The sequence below is a fragment of the Rhinatrema bivittatum genome, chromosome 4 (assembly GCF_901001135.1).
Source record: "Rhinatrema bivittatum chromosome 4, aRhiBiv1.1, whole genome shotgun sequence".
In the NCBI taxonomy this organism is placed as follows: Eukaryota; Metazoa; Chordata; class Amphibia; order Gymnophiona; family Rhinatrematidae; genus Rhinatrema; species Rhinatrema bivittatum.
In genome coordinates, this window is record NC_042618.1 from 55691663 (window position 1) to 55705924 (window position 14262).

A 14262-nucleotide genomic window follows, 5' to 3' on the forward strand; every position below is an offset into this window, starting at 1 on the left:
TTGCTCGCAGTTCCAAGAAATTTATCTGGTGTTCGGCTTCCTCTCGAGACCAGAGTCCTTGAGTTTGGAGATCGTCCACATGGGCTCCCCAACCGATGTGGGAAGCATCGGTAGTTAGGATTATTTGGGGATCTGGTGGAAGAAAAGGTAAGCCCTGAAGGAGGTTGACTTGAGTCGTCCACCAGGTTAAAGATAGGCGTAGCGCTTGTGTAATTGTGACAATGGAGGACAGGGGCTGAAGAGCTTGAATCCATTGATGTCGCAGAGTCCATTGGGTAACTCTCATGGCTAGTCGGGTCATGGGAGTGACTTGAACCGAGGATGCCATGTGTCCTAGGAGAATGAGGAATTGGCGAGCCGTGGCAGTGTTTTGAGACTGGAGCTGGCGAGCTAGGGACATGAGAGTTTGGACCCTTTGAAGCGGAAGGTAGGCCTTTGCCTGTAAGGTGTCCAAGTCTGCCCCAATGAAGGATAAGGTTTGAGATGGGACTAAGCAAGATTTCTCGTAATTGACAAGAAACCCTAAGGAAAGGAGTGTGTGAATTGTCAATTTTAGGGAGGATTGAGCAATCTGTTGGGTGGAGGCCCTGATTAGCCAATCGTCCAGGTAGGGGTAGACGTGGACACCTTCCTTCCTGAGGAATGCTGCTACCACGACGAGACATTTGGTAAAGACTCGTGGAGCAGACGCCAGACCGAAAGGTAGTACCCGGTATTGATAATGGTTTCGGCCCACCAGAAAACGCAGATACTTGCGATGGGATTGTGTTATCGCAATGTGGGTATAAGCGTCTTTGAGGTCGAGAGAGCACAGCCAATCCCCCCTTTGCAGCAGAGGGAGAAGCGAGCCCAGGGTTACCATCTTGAACTTTTCTTTTTGAAGGTACTTGTTGAGGGCTCGAAGGTCCAAAATAGGACGTAGCCCCCCTGATTTCTTTGGTATTAGGAAGTACCTGGAGTAGAATCCCTTCCCTCGTTGAGAGGGAGGGACGGGTTCTATAGCATTTGAGTACAGAAGAAGGGATACTTCTTGTTGTAATTGAGGCAAATGGCTGGTTAGACTCCATGCTTGAAGAGGCGAGGAGTCTGTCGGAAGAGTAATGAAGTTGAGGTGGTAACCCTGTGCGATAATTGCTAAAACCCACTGATCTGAGGTGATCTGTATCCAGTGTTGTAAAAAATGGTACAGTCGACCTCCCACAGGGATGTCTGGAAGAGGGGTTTGGCATGTGCTCTCTACAGGGAAGTCAAAGGCCCGCCGCAGGTCCCGGGGGTGGGGCTACAGTAGGCCTTTGCTTCCGAGGCTGGCGTGGCTGAGCTCTGTTGGAGGACCGTGCAGGTCGAGGCCTAGCCGATGGAGGATAATAACGCCGTGGACGAAAGAACGACTTTTTAGTGTCCTTCTTTGGAGGTTGTTTGGAGGATACCTCAGCTGGAATGGAAGAGAGCTGTTTCAACGTCTCGTGGTGATCTTTTAATTCAGCTACAATTTGCTGAATTTGTTCTCCAAACAAATTGTCCCCTAAGCAGGGTAAATCAGATAGACGGTCTTGGACTTCTGGGCGAAGGTTGGATGATTTTAACCAAGCCCAACGTCTGGCTGAGATTGCTGTGGCCGAAACTTTTGTGGAAGCATCAAAGATGTCATAGGCTGTTCTAATTTCGTGCTTCCCTGCCTCAAAGCCTTTGTGGAGAAGGGCTTGAAGCTGTGGTTGATATTGATCCGGCAAGGTGTCAGCGTAGTCTTGCATCTGCTTAAGGATGGCTCTGTTGTATTGAGTCATATAAAGTTGATATGAAGCTATGCGTGAAATCAACATAGCTCCATGATACACTTTCCGTCCCACACTATCCAGGAATTTGTTGTCCTTGGTAGGTGGAGTAGAAGAATGTGATTTCAGACGCTTGGCTTTCTTTTGCGCGGACTCAACTACAACCGAGCGGTGATCTAGTTGGGGCTTCTGAAATCCTGGTGTTGACTGAACGAGATATGTTGAGTCAGCTTTCTTGTTAACTGGGGAAACAGATGAAGGAGATTCCCAGTTTTTCTTCAACAGATCCAGAAATACCTGGTGAATAGGGATGGAAGCGATGATTTTAGGAGCATCCAGAAATTGGAGCAGTTCCATCATCTGGTGTCTATCATCGGTTTCAGATTGTAGCTGAAAAGGTACAACTTCCGACATCTCCTTCACAAAACTAATAAAAGAAAGATCCTCAGGAGGAGAACGTTTTCTACTCTCTGTAGGAGATGGTGGTGAAGGCAAATCGGTGTCAGAAGATGTATCATCACCCCAGGTATCGTAGGGATCATGTGGGGGTTGAAGCCCTGAAGGACCTGGTTGAGGATCCGCCGGCATCGAGTGAAATCTTGAAGGCATCGGTGCTGAAGGCGGAATTAGGTATGGCATCGAGGGCTTCGGGGGCGCCGATGGAATCGGTGCCGGTCTTGGAATCGATGACGCCGAAGGATAAATCGGTGGAGATATACGAGAAGGCACCGATGGGACCACCCCAGAAGGGGGAATCAGGAACGGTGTTTCTCCTGCCGATGAGAATCCAGTCGGAGACGGTGGAGTCGTCGGTGCTACTGGAATCACCGATGGAAGGGCCTTCATGAGTGCCTCCATGCGATGCAGTAGTGGTGCCAGCGCTTCCACTAGAGGCTCGGTGGTCGGTTCCCTCCTCGGTGGCGGAGTCGGTGCCGGAATCGGTGTCGGTGGAGGTTGGAACCTTCGCATCGCTTTTTCGATGGCCTCCTGGACCAGCCGGTCCAGTTCTGCCCGGAGACCAGGGGTAACAATACCCGGCTCGACGGGAGAGGGAGGCTGAGGCAGAGCCGGAGGGACCACCGTAACCGGTGGGATCACGGCTCCCACACCCGGAGAGGGTGAGGGTTTCCTCGGTGCCTGCGATCGAGACGTGGACGGTGCCAGGTCGGACCGAGGCTTTTTTGTCGGTGGCTCGGCCTGTACAGAGGTCGATGTTTCTGGATCCTCGACGGGCCGAGACTTGTGCCGTCGATGGCGATGTTTATCCTTCCGATCTCCTCGCCCATCCGGGGAGGGGACGGGAGTCGACGGCCGAGAAGTCATCGATGGAGGACGGTCACCGGAGGGTTGACGATGATGGTGCAACTTCGACGGTGCCGGTTCCGATGACGTCGATGCTATCGATGGTGTTGGGGTGGGTGCATGGAAGAGGAGCCCCATCTTCTCCATCCTGGCTTTGCGACCTTTGAGTGTCATTAGGGCACATTTAGTGCAAGTCAGGACATCATGCTCACTACCCAAACACAAAACACAGACCCTGTGGGGGTCTGTGATTGACAAAGTCCGGGTGCAATCCGGACATCGACGGAACCCCGTCGCCATGGCTTTAGGCCAAAATTTAGCTGCGGGATTGGCAATTGCCAACAGGCCTCGAGGGCCAAAATCGACGGAAGTCGATAAAAAATGGCAAAAAACTTACCGGATTCCGCGAAGCTGAAAAAAATTTGTCGAAGGGAGACCCCTGAGGGGCAAATTTTCTTCGGAAAGAAAAGAACCGAATTCCTGTCAGGAACGTGGTAGAAGAGCTCCTTTCACCGCGTGGCAACTGCTGCGCGGAAAAAAGAAGACTGAAGGGAGACCCCTGCTGGCTGCAGGGTCAGTGCCGTGCTGGGCATGCCCAGTAGGGGCCAGTCAAAGTTCTGTTAAACTTTGACAGAAGTTTTCCGTGGTGGGCTCCATCCTCGATGTCACCCATTTGTGAGGACAACCATCCTGCTTGTCCTGTGAGAATAGCCACTGCCATTAGCAATGGTTACATGGAATAGACTTAGTTTTTGGGTACTTGCCAGGTTCTTATGGCCTGGATTGGCCACTGTTGGAAACAGGATGCTGGGCTTGATGGACCCTTGGTCTGACCCAGTATGGCATTTTCTTATGTTCTTATGTTCTTACCATGTAGAAAGCAAAGTTGCTTACCTGAAACAGGTATTCTCACAGGACAGCAGGATGTTAGTCCTCACATATTGGACTCCATCCTGATGATGTCACCCATCACAGAACACTTTTGTCAAAGTTTCCAGAACTTTGACTGGCACCTATTGGGCATGCCCAGCATAGCACCAGCCCCGCAGCCAGCAGGGGCCCCCCTTCAGTCTCGTCTTCTAGTAAAAAGTACATGCGAAAAATAAAATAAGAAAACGTAAACGGACCCAACTCCGTGGGGTGGCGGGTGGGTTTCTTGAGGACTAACATCCTACAGTCCTGTGAGAACATCTGTTACAGGTAAGCAACTCTGCTTTCTCACAGGACAAGCAGGATGGTAGTCCTCACATATGGGTGAGTACCGAGCTGAGGATGCCCAAGCAATGCACCAAATGTACCCGAAGTCATGCAATAGGCACAAGAACTGGGGTGGAATTTGGTAAAGGGCATCCTGAACCCTACCGGGTTGGCAGAAGGATGTTGGTACCTCAGTTCGCAAATAAGATGCGTAGCACAGACTGGCCGAAGATGGAATCTTGTCTGCCAGCCTTGTCTAAACAATAATGGGCTGCGAAGTGTGGCGAGAACTCCAGGTAGCAGCCTTACAGATGTCAGCAAGCGGCACAGAGCACAGGTGCGCTACTGGTGTTGCCATGGCCCTGACAGAATGTGCTTTAACATGGTCTTGAAGCGGAACGCCTGCCTGTTGGTAACAAAAGGAAATACAGTCTGCTAACCAGGAGGAGAGAGTCTGCTTACCCACAGGTTTGCCCAATTTGATGGGATCGAAGGAAACAAACAATCGAGTGCAATTCCTGTGGGCAGCTGTACAGTCTAGATAAAATGCTAGATCACGTTTACAGTCAAGGGTATGCAGAGCCTGTTATCCTGGGTTTGAGTGGGGCCTGGGAAAGAAGATGGGTAGTATAATGGATTGGTTGATATGAAACGCCGATACTACCTTAGTCAAAAACTTAGGGTGAGTGCGGAATACTACCCTATCATGCAGAAGTTTAATGTAAGGTGGGTAGGTGACTAAGGTCTGGAAATCACTAACTGTGTGAGCAGATGTGATCGCCAAAAGAAAAATCACCTTCCAGGTGAGATGGCGGAGATCACAGGATTGGAGAGGCTCAAACAGCAGTTTCATGAGCCACCCCAAAACCAAGTTGAGGTCCCAGGAAGTGGAGGATTAAGGTGGAGCAAGCTCTTCAAAAAGCATGTACAAGGGGTTGTACTGAAATAGGTACATCCCCGACACCTTTATGGAAGGCGGCTACCCGCACTGACATGTACCCTGATAGAAGTTTGGAGACCTGACTCAGACAGGTGCCAGAGATAGTCCAAAATCTTCGGTGTGGAACAAGTGAAGGGATCGATGGACATGGAAGTACACCATACCGCAAACCTGTTTCATTTGTAACGATAAGACTGGCTTGTGGAAGGCTTTTGTGAAGCTACTAGGACACGGGAAACCGGCTCTGAAAGGTTAAGAGATTGAAGTATTGACCTTTCAACATCCAGGCAGTCAGGGAGAGGGCCTGGAGGTTGGGGTGACGAAGACAGCCATTGTTCTAAGTGATCAGAAGTGGGTCCTTCCCCAGAGGAATGTGCCGGTGCACTGATAGGTCATGGAGAATTGGAAACCAGACTTGGCGTGGCCAATGAGGGGCTATGAGAAAGTGTCTTGTCCCTTCGCAACTTCACGAGAGTCTTTGAAATGAGTGGAAGTGGAGGGTATGCATAAAGGAGACCGCTGGCCCACGAGAGGGAGAAAGCGTCTCTTGGCTGAAGGTGTTGGCTGTGAGTGAGAAAGCAGAAGTTCCCTACTTTGCGGTTGTGAATTGACGCAAAGAGGTCTATGTGAGGGTAACCCCAACATTGGAATACTGAGTCCGCTACAGTGGGGTTGAGGGACCACTTGTGTGGTTGAAAAGTGAGACTCAGCTTGTCTGCCAACACATTGTCCATTCCCAGCAAGTAGGTGGCCCTGAGGTACATCGAGTGGGAAAGGGCTTCTGCCCATATTAGTGCAGCTTCCTAACACAGGAGGTAGGAGCCTGTTCCCCCTTGCTTGTTGATGTACCACATGGCCACCTGGTTGTCTGTTTGAATCAGGATGACCTGGTTGGAAAGGTGATCCTGAAAAGCCCCGAGAGCATAACTGATTGCACGAAGCTCCAGGAAATTTATTTGGTGTTTGGTTTCCTCTGGAGACCAAATGCCCTGAGTTTGCAGGTTTGCAACATGTGCACCCCAGCCGAGGTTGGAAGCATCTGTTGTCAAGGTTATTTGAGGTTCTGGAGCCTGAAATGGAAGGCCTTGAAGCAGATTGGATTGGTTTATCCACCAAGCCAGCGATAAGCGGAGCTGGTTGGAGATATGGACAATGGTGGACGTTGGCTGAGAAGACTGAATCCACTGCATTACTCTCATGGCCAGGCGGGCCATGGGAGTGACATGCACGAGGAGGCCATATGATCCAATAAGATCAGAAAGTGACGTGCAGTTGTGTTGTCTAGACTGCTGTCGAAGGGCCAGAGAAGCAAGAGTGAAAGCTCGATCCTGAAGCAGGAAGGCTTTTGCTTTTAGAGTGTTCAAGTCGGCCCCTATGAACGATAGAGTTTGAGAGGGAACTAGCCTGGATTTAGGATAGTTTATGAGAAACCTAGGGAGATCAGGGTATGGCACGTGAGATGTAGCGATGTCCTGATCAACCAATTGTCGAGATAGGGGTAGACATGGACACTGACTCCTGAGAAAGGCAGCTACCACTATGAGGCACTTGGTGAAGACTCGTGAGGCAGATTCTAGGCTGAATGGTAACACCCGATATTGGAAGTGTTTTGGGCCTACTAGGAAGCACAGGAATCTGTGATGTGACGGAGTAATGGAAATGTGTGTGTAGGCGTCCTGGAGATCTAGAGAGCAGAGCCAGTCTTCCCTTTGGAGAAGGAGGAAGAAGAAAACCCAAGATCACCATCTTGAACTTTTCTCTTTGTAGGTATTTGTTTAAGGTGCGAAGGTCCAGTATTGGGCGAACACCACCTGACTTTTTTGGTTTCAGGAAATACCGGGAATAGAAACCCTGCTCCTGTTGGGAGAGGGGCACTGGTTCTCTTGCTCGGGACTGGAGGAGGAGGGAGACCTCCTGCTCCAGGAGTGGTGAGTGGTCGGATGTTCCCCACATCAGCTGAGGTGGGGAATCTGGTGGAACAGAGAGAAAGTTGAGGTGGTAACCTTGGGTTATTACAGCGAGTACCCACTGATCTGTGGTGACTGTGTGCCATGGTTTGGAGAAGTGGCACAACCGGCCTCTGACGGGAATAGCTGGAAGTGGAGGCTGGGTACTGCTCTCTAGGAAGGAGTCAAAAGCCAGACGCTGGATCTGGCTGTGATTTCTGTACTTTAGGTTGCTTGGATTGGCCTTTTTGGTAAGGCTTAGAAGCTCGAGCCCTGGATGCCAGGGGATAGAATCTCCTTTGCCGGTAGAATTGTCTCTTGGAGTCTCTTCTAAAAGATCGTTTGGAAGAGGAAGAGAGATCAGAAGGCAGTAAGGAGAGCTGGCGCAGAGTCTCTTGGTGGTCCATAAGCTGCGCCACTGCTTCTTGAATCTTTTCTCCGAAAAGATTATCCCCAGTACAGGGCAAGTCAGCTAACCTGAAGACTGTAGCCAGGTCCATCTTCTCGCACTAATTCCCGCCACCGAAACTCTGGAGGCGGTGTCGAAGATGTCTTATGTCGAACTTACTTCATGTTTGGCAGCATCTAGACCCTTTTGTGCTAGGGTATGAAGTTGGTCCTGGAATTGCCGAGGTAAGGCTTCAGCAAATTCCTGAATCTTCGAAACAGGGCCCTATTGTACTGGGTCATGTATAATTGATAGGAAGCAATGCGAGAGATGAGCATTGACCCATGAAATACTCATCTTCCAAATGCATCCAGAAATTTCTGTTCCTTTCCTGGGGGAATGGAAGAGTGGGGTTTGGAGCGTCATGCCCTCTTCTGGGCTGACTCCACAACTACTGAATGATGATCTAGTTGAGCTCTCTGGAAGCCAGGGGCTAGTTGAACTAGATAGGTGGCTTCTGCCTTACGGCTGACAGATGCCACAGAGCCAGAGTGCTCCCAATTTCTCTTTAAAATGTCCAAGAGGATGTCATGAATAGGGATAGATATGATTTCCTTAGGAGCATCGAGAAACTGGAGAAGTTGTAACATCTGATGCCTAGAGTCCTCTTCGGTCTGAAGCTGGAACTGTTTCAGACATTAATTTAACAAAGCTGATAAAGGACAAGTCCTCTGGAGGAGAACGCTTCCTTTCATCAGGAGGAGAGGGCTGTGAAGGCAGATCGTCTGAATCCTGGGACGAATCATCAGTCCAGGGATTGTATGGCTCATCAACAGCTCCCATATGTTCATCAGAAGGGAGTAACTGTGTTATTCCGGAACGTCTGGGCCTAGGCATCGATGGCTTTGGAAGTGGAACCGAAGGCATTGATGAGGCACCAATGGAATCGGTGACATCGATGGATGTGTCTGTGGTAGCACTCCGGAGGGCGGAATGGAGATAGATTATTCTTCTTCTTCCGATGACAAGGGTATCAGTGAGGAAGGAATCGGGGCCATCGGTTCCCTCTGATGCACTGGTGGAAGGGCACCGATTAACTTATCCATTCTTACCAATAGCAGTGCAAGCACCATGGGTATCGGATCGGTGGCCGGAGCAAGAACTGGCATCGATGGAGGTTTGAACCCCTGGCGTGCTTTATGATGGCCTCTTGGATTATTCGATCCAATTCCTCACGGAAACCTGGGGCATGGATACCAGGTTCCGGAGTAGGAGGCAGCACTGGCGTAGCTGGAGGGTCCACTGGTGAAGGTGGAATGATCCTGGCACCTGTCCAGGTGGGGAACGCATCGGTGATCCAGAGACAGAAGAGGATGGGGCCTTTTCTGTTTGGGACTTCTTTGTTGGTGGCTCAGATGACGTCGATGCAGAGGGCTTGCCTGTATCGGTGGCCTGAGCTTTACGGTGGCGGTGTCTATGTTTTTCTCAATGTTCCCCTTGGTCTTTCTCCTGAGGAGGAATAGAGGGGGTCGACACCCGCAGAGTCGAAGCCGGTCAGGCAGCAGCGGTTTCCCGGTGCTGGCGCGAAGTAGATGGTACTGGTTCAGACTACATCGAAGCTGTTGATGGAGTCGGGGTTTTTGGCTAAAAGAGAAGTCCCATCTTCTCCAGCCTAGCCTTGTGACCCTTTGGTGTCATTTGGGCACATTTGGTGCAAGTAAGGATATCATGTCGGACCCCAAACACACACAGACCATGTGTGGGTCAGTGATGGACATCATTCGAGTGCAGTCAGGGCACTGACGGAAACCCAACGCCATGGCCTCGACAAAATTTAGCCGAGGTGCGGTCGATGGTCAGTAGGCCGCAAGAGAAAAACTCGACAGGAATCGACCGCAAGCAGGTATTAAAAAAAAAAAACAAAAAACTTTCTGTTCGACCGCGGAGCAAAGATATTAGTAAGGGGACCCCTGTGGGGTAACATTTTTTTGAAATTTTTTATGAAGTTCCTTGAGGAAAAATTCCTGTCAGGAATCTCTGAAGAGCTCCCTTAACCTGCGTGGCTACTGCTGTGCGGAAAAAAGAAGATTGAAAGGGGACCCCTGCTGGCTGCAGAGTTGGTGCTATGCTGGGCATGCCCAGTAGGTGCTAGTCAAAGTTCTGGAAACTTTGACAAAAGTGTTCCATGATTGGGCTCCATCCTGATGATGTCACCCATATGTGAGGACTACTATCCTGCTTGTCCTGTGAGAAACGTTATGCTAATGTTTATGAGAATTCTCAGGCAAGAATCTGGGAACTGGATTTAGCACAGTTCCTAGGTAGGAAAGTTAAAAATGGAGTGCTGAACGGACTAGTAAGAACTGATAATAACAAAGAGGGAGGTGGATCACTTCTCCTGCCCCAAGCAGTTGCTAGTTTTTTAGTATATAAAAGTGAGAAAAGCTAGAAAAAATGATACTGCTTTCCGGACGTGGTAGAGTATATATATATATATATATATATATATATATATATATATATATATATACACACACACATACATACATACATATATATACACACACACACACACACATTTAGGTACTCTTTTTAGTAACTGAATTATCTGCAATCAACTTTTCTGTATTATCTGATTTTATTTATTCTCTGTTCTATCATCTTATTGTTCAAATAAACCTACAATAAAAGTACCTGTAACCATAATGTACTGAGTCAGAGTATGCATCTGAGTATGCATGTGGGGAATAAGCTTCCAAGTATAAATCCAGTACGTGTGTTTATATTGGGTAAGCTCCTGGGTTCTACCCCCCGGGTATAATCCCATTGTATGTGTTGGTTAAGCTCCTGAGGTAAAGAGTCCTGTAAGCATGCAGGCAGAAGCCCCTGGAGTAAAATCCTACTATGTGCATCCTGACCCTAAACAGGAAGAGAGCAATCCATAAATGCTGTTAAATAAATACAACCTGTTAGAGCTTTTTTATTTTTAAAATCATAATGGACTGGCAAGTACCCAAACACCAAGAGGATCCCATGCTACTGATGCAATTAATAGCAGTGGCTATTCCCTAAGTAAATGTGATTAATAGCAGTTAATGGACTTCTCCTCCAAGAACTTATCCAAACCTTTTTTGAACCCAGCTAATACTAAGTGCATTAACCACATCCTCTGGCAACAAATTCCAGAGCTTAATTGTGCATTGAGTAAAAAAGAATTTTCTCCAATTAGTCTTAAATGTGCTACTTGCTAACTTCATAGAATGCCTCCTAGTCATCCTATTATCTGAAAGTGTAAATAACCGATTCACATCTACTCGTTCAAGACCTCTCATGATCTTAAAGACCTCTATCATATCCCCCCTCAGCCATCTCTTCTCCAAGCTGAACAGCCCTAACCTCTTCAGCCTTTCCTCATAGGGGAGCTGTTCCATCCCCATTATCATTTTGGTTGCCCTTATCTGTACCTTCTCCATCGCATTTGAGATGCGGCGACCAGAATTGTACATAATATTCAAGGTGCGGTCTCACCATGGAGCGATATAGAGGCATGACATTTTCTGTTTTATTAACCATTCCCTTCCTAATAATTCCTAACAATGTTTGCTTTTTTGACTGCTGCAGCACCCTGAGCTGACGATTTCAAAGTATTTTCCTCCATGATACCTAGATCTTTTTCCTGGGTGGTAGCTCCTAATATGGAACCCAACATCATGTAACTTCATCAAGGGTTATTTTTTTCCTATATGCAACACCTTGCACTTGTCCACATTAAATGTCATTTTTTATATATATATATATATATATATATATATATATATATATATATATATGACATCGCCTCCTATCCCATGACTTTTTTTCCTATATGCAACACCTTGCACTTGTCCACATTAAATGTCATTTTTTATATATATATATACATATATATATATATATATATATATATATATATAAGCACCGGTCCAAGTACAGATCCCTGAGGCACTCCACTGTTTACCCTTTTCCACTGAGAAAATTGACCATTTAATCCTACTCTGTTTCCTGTCTTTTAACCAGTTTGTAATCCACGAAAGGACATCGCCTCCTATCCCATGACTTTTTAGTTTTCGTAGAAGCCTCTCATGAGGGACTTTGTCAAACGCCTTCTGAAAATCCAAATACACTACATCTACCGGTTCACCTTTATCCACATGTTTATTAACCCCTTCAAAAAAATGAAGCAGATTTGTTAGGCAAGACTTCCCTTGGGTAAATCCATGTTGACTGTGTTCCATTAAATGTCTTTCTATATGCTCTACGATTTTGATCTTGAGAATAGTTTCCACTATTCTTCCTGGCACTGAAGTCAGGCTCACTGGTCTATAGTTACCCGGATCGCCCTGGAGCCTTTTTTAAATATTGGGGTTACATTGGCCACCCTCCAGTCTTCAGGTACAATGGATGATTTTAATGATAGGTTACAAATTTTGAGTTCCTTCAAAACCCTAGGATGCATACCATCCGGTCCAGGTGATTTGCTACTCTTTAGTTTATTAATCTGGCCTGCTACATCTTCCAGGTTCACAGTGATTTTGTTCAGTTCGTTCGACTCATCACCCCTGAAAACCATCTCTGAAACTGGTATCTCCCCAACATCATTAGTAAACACAGAGGCAAAGAATTCATTTAGTCTTTCTGTAATGGCCTTATCTTCCCTAAGAGCCCCTTTAAACCCTCTGTCATCTAATGGTCCAACCGACTCCCTCACAGGTTTCTTGCTTTGGATATATTTAAAAAAGCTTTTATTATGAATTTTTGCCTCTATGGCCAACTTCATTTCAAATTCTCTCTTCGCCTGTCTTATCAATGTTTTACACTTAACTTGACAATGCTTATGTTTTATCCTATTTTCTTCAGATGGATCCTTCTTCCAATTTTTGAAGGATTTTTTTGGCTAAAATAGCCTCTTTCACCTCACCTTTTAACCATGCCAGTAATAGTTTTCCCTTCCTTAATGCGTGGAATACATCTGGACTGTGCGACTAGGATTGCATTTTTAAACAATGTCCATGCCTGTTCAACACTTAACCTTTGCAGCTGCACCTTTCAGTTTTTTTCTACTTTCCTCATTTTATCAAAGTTTCCCTTTTGAAAATTTAGTGTTAGAGCTGTAGATTTACTTATTGTCTCCCTTGCAGTTATTAGTTTAAATTTGATCAAGCTATGATCACTATTGGTAAGTGGCCCCACCACCGTTACCTCTCTCACCAAATCCTGCGTTCCACTGAGAATTAAATCTAAAATAGCTCCCTCTCTTGTTGGTTCCTGAACCAATTGCTCCAATCGCTTTGAGCACCTAAATAGCACTGACACAAATGGAGAAAGAGTGAAGACTGAATTGCTATCAGATGGCAAGTCTCACAGATATCAAGGTGCTTGGCCCTGTTCATCCCCGGTGCTTAACTCTCCTGAACTTCAGTTCTAGGCAGCATCCTGCATGAACACCAATGCTACCCAGGCATATGCGCACACCACTCCAGATTAGGTTGCGGTCATACGCGCTCAAGTACCTGCACAAATGCGTGCTCAAGTCTAGGTCGCAGTCGTATGTGCTAAAATCTAGGCTGCGGCCTTACGTGCCACACAGCAAGAATGTGCACACATGCCTATGCACGCAGGGAAAGAACCGCTTCCACGCAACTAAGCAAAGCCTGCCTGCACCTTCAGTGTGTTTAGTTCCAGATCCGTTCATCTGGCACTAAAAATCACTGAAGGCCTGAAGAGCTTCTCAACAGCTCAGGGCTCTTGACCAGCCAAGAACCCATGGGGCCTGGGGCTGAGAGCCAGCACTCCCTGCTGCTTGTTCCACTAAACAAACTTTGCACATAAGCAAATTAAAACTGACAGAAGACCTCTATCAGAACCACAGACTCCTCCTCAGTAGAAGTGCGTTTTTGTACCTCCGCAGGACAGGGAACCGCCGGCAATAGTTGAAGAGGAGAATCCCTTGCCTCTCCCGCTAGGGAATAGAAAATGGCCACTGTTTCCCCTCTGACAGGGAAAGCCTCAGTGCTAGACCCTATCACCCGTGATGCTCGTCCTACTCGTGCAGCCATGCTCAATGCAGACCCCCCCCCCCCCGAACGTGATGCCGCTTTTGCCACACGCACACACCGATTTCTCCCTGCGCCCATAGCACCACCAACACTTCAATGGCAAGTAGGGGAATAGTCCCTCAGTGCCATGGAGCCAACACTTTGTCTTCTCCGCAGGCAGAGAAGCTGCTGAAAAACCCAATCGCTGAGCTCCCCTCCTGGAACCCGGATGCTGCACAGACTCCTCTAACTAGTTTTTTTTAAATACTCTGAGATCAAATAAAGATACATAGAAACCAACACTTTCCTTTGGTGCAGAGGTTCTGGTTCCAGGAGCACAGGCCACATGGCAGATCAGAAAAGAGCTAGACCACTGGCTAATTAGTCTCCTTTCACCAAGCTTTAGCAACCCAGCCCAGGACAAACCATATAAAAGGGATACTTCCCTGCTCCACTGGTTTTGCAGTGCAGAACTGCCAGCAGATTCCACCACTGTCTCATAGTGGAAGAGGGACCTGAACCACCAGATATCTACCCCATGGACCTCCGGATTGAGATATCAGAAGGGTCACTAACCTCCTGTTTGTCTGCCTCAAACCAGAGGGGATGGCTCCACCAGGACCTCACAACCCCCTGGAAGGAT

At 47.6% G+C, this 14262-nt stretch overlaps 1 protein-coding gene across 1 annotated transcript in view; it reads right to left on the reverse strand.

Annotated features, from left to right (window-relative positions):
- HIF1A (hypoxia inducible factor 1 subunit alpha) overlaps nt 1–14262 on the reverse strand; it is a 150592-nt gene that overhangs the window by 37061 nt on the left and 99269 nt on the right. The gene's annotated exons all lie outside the window — the stretch shown is intronic.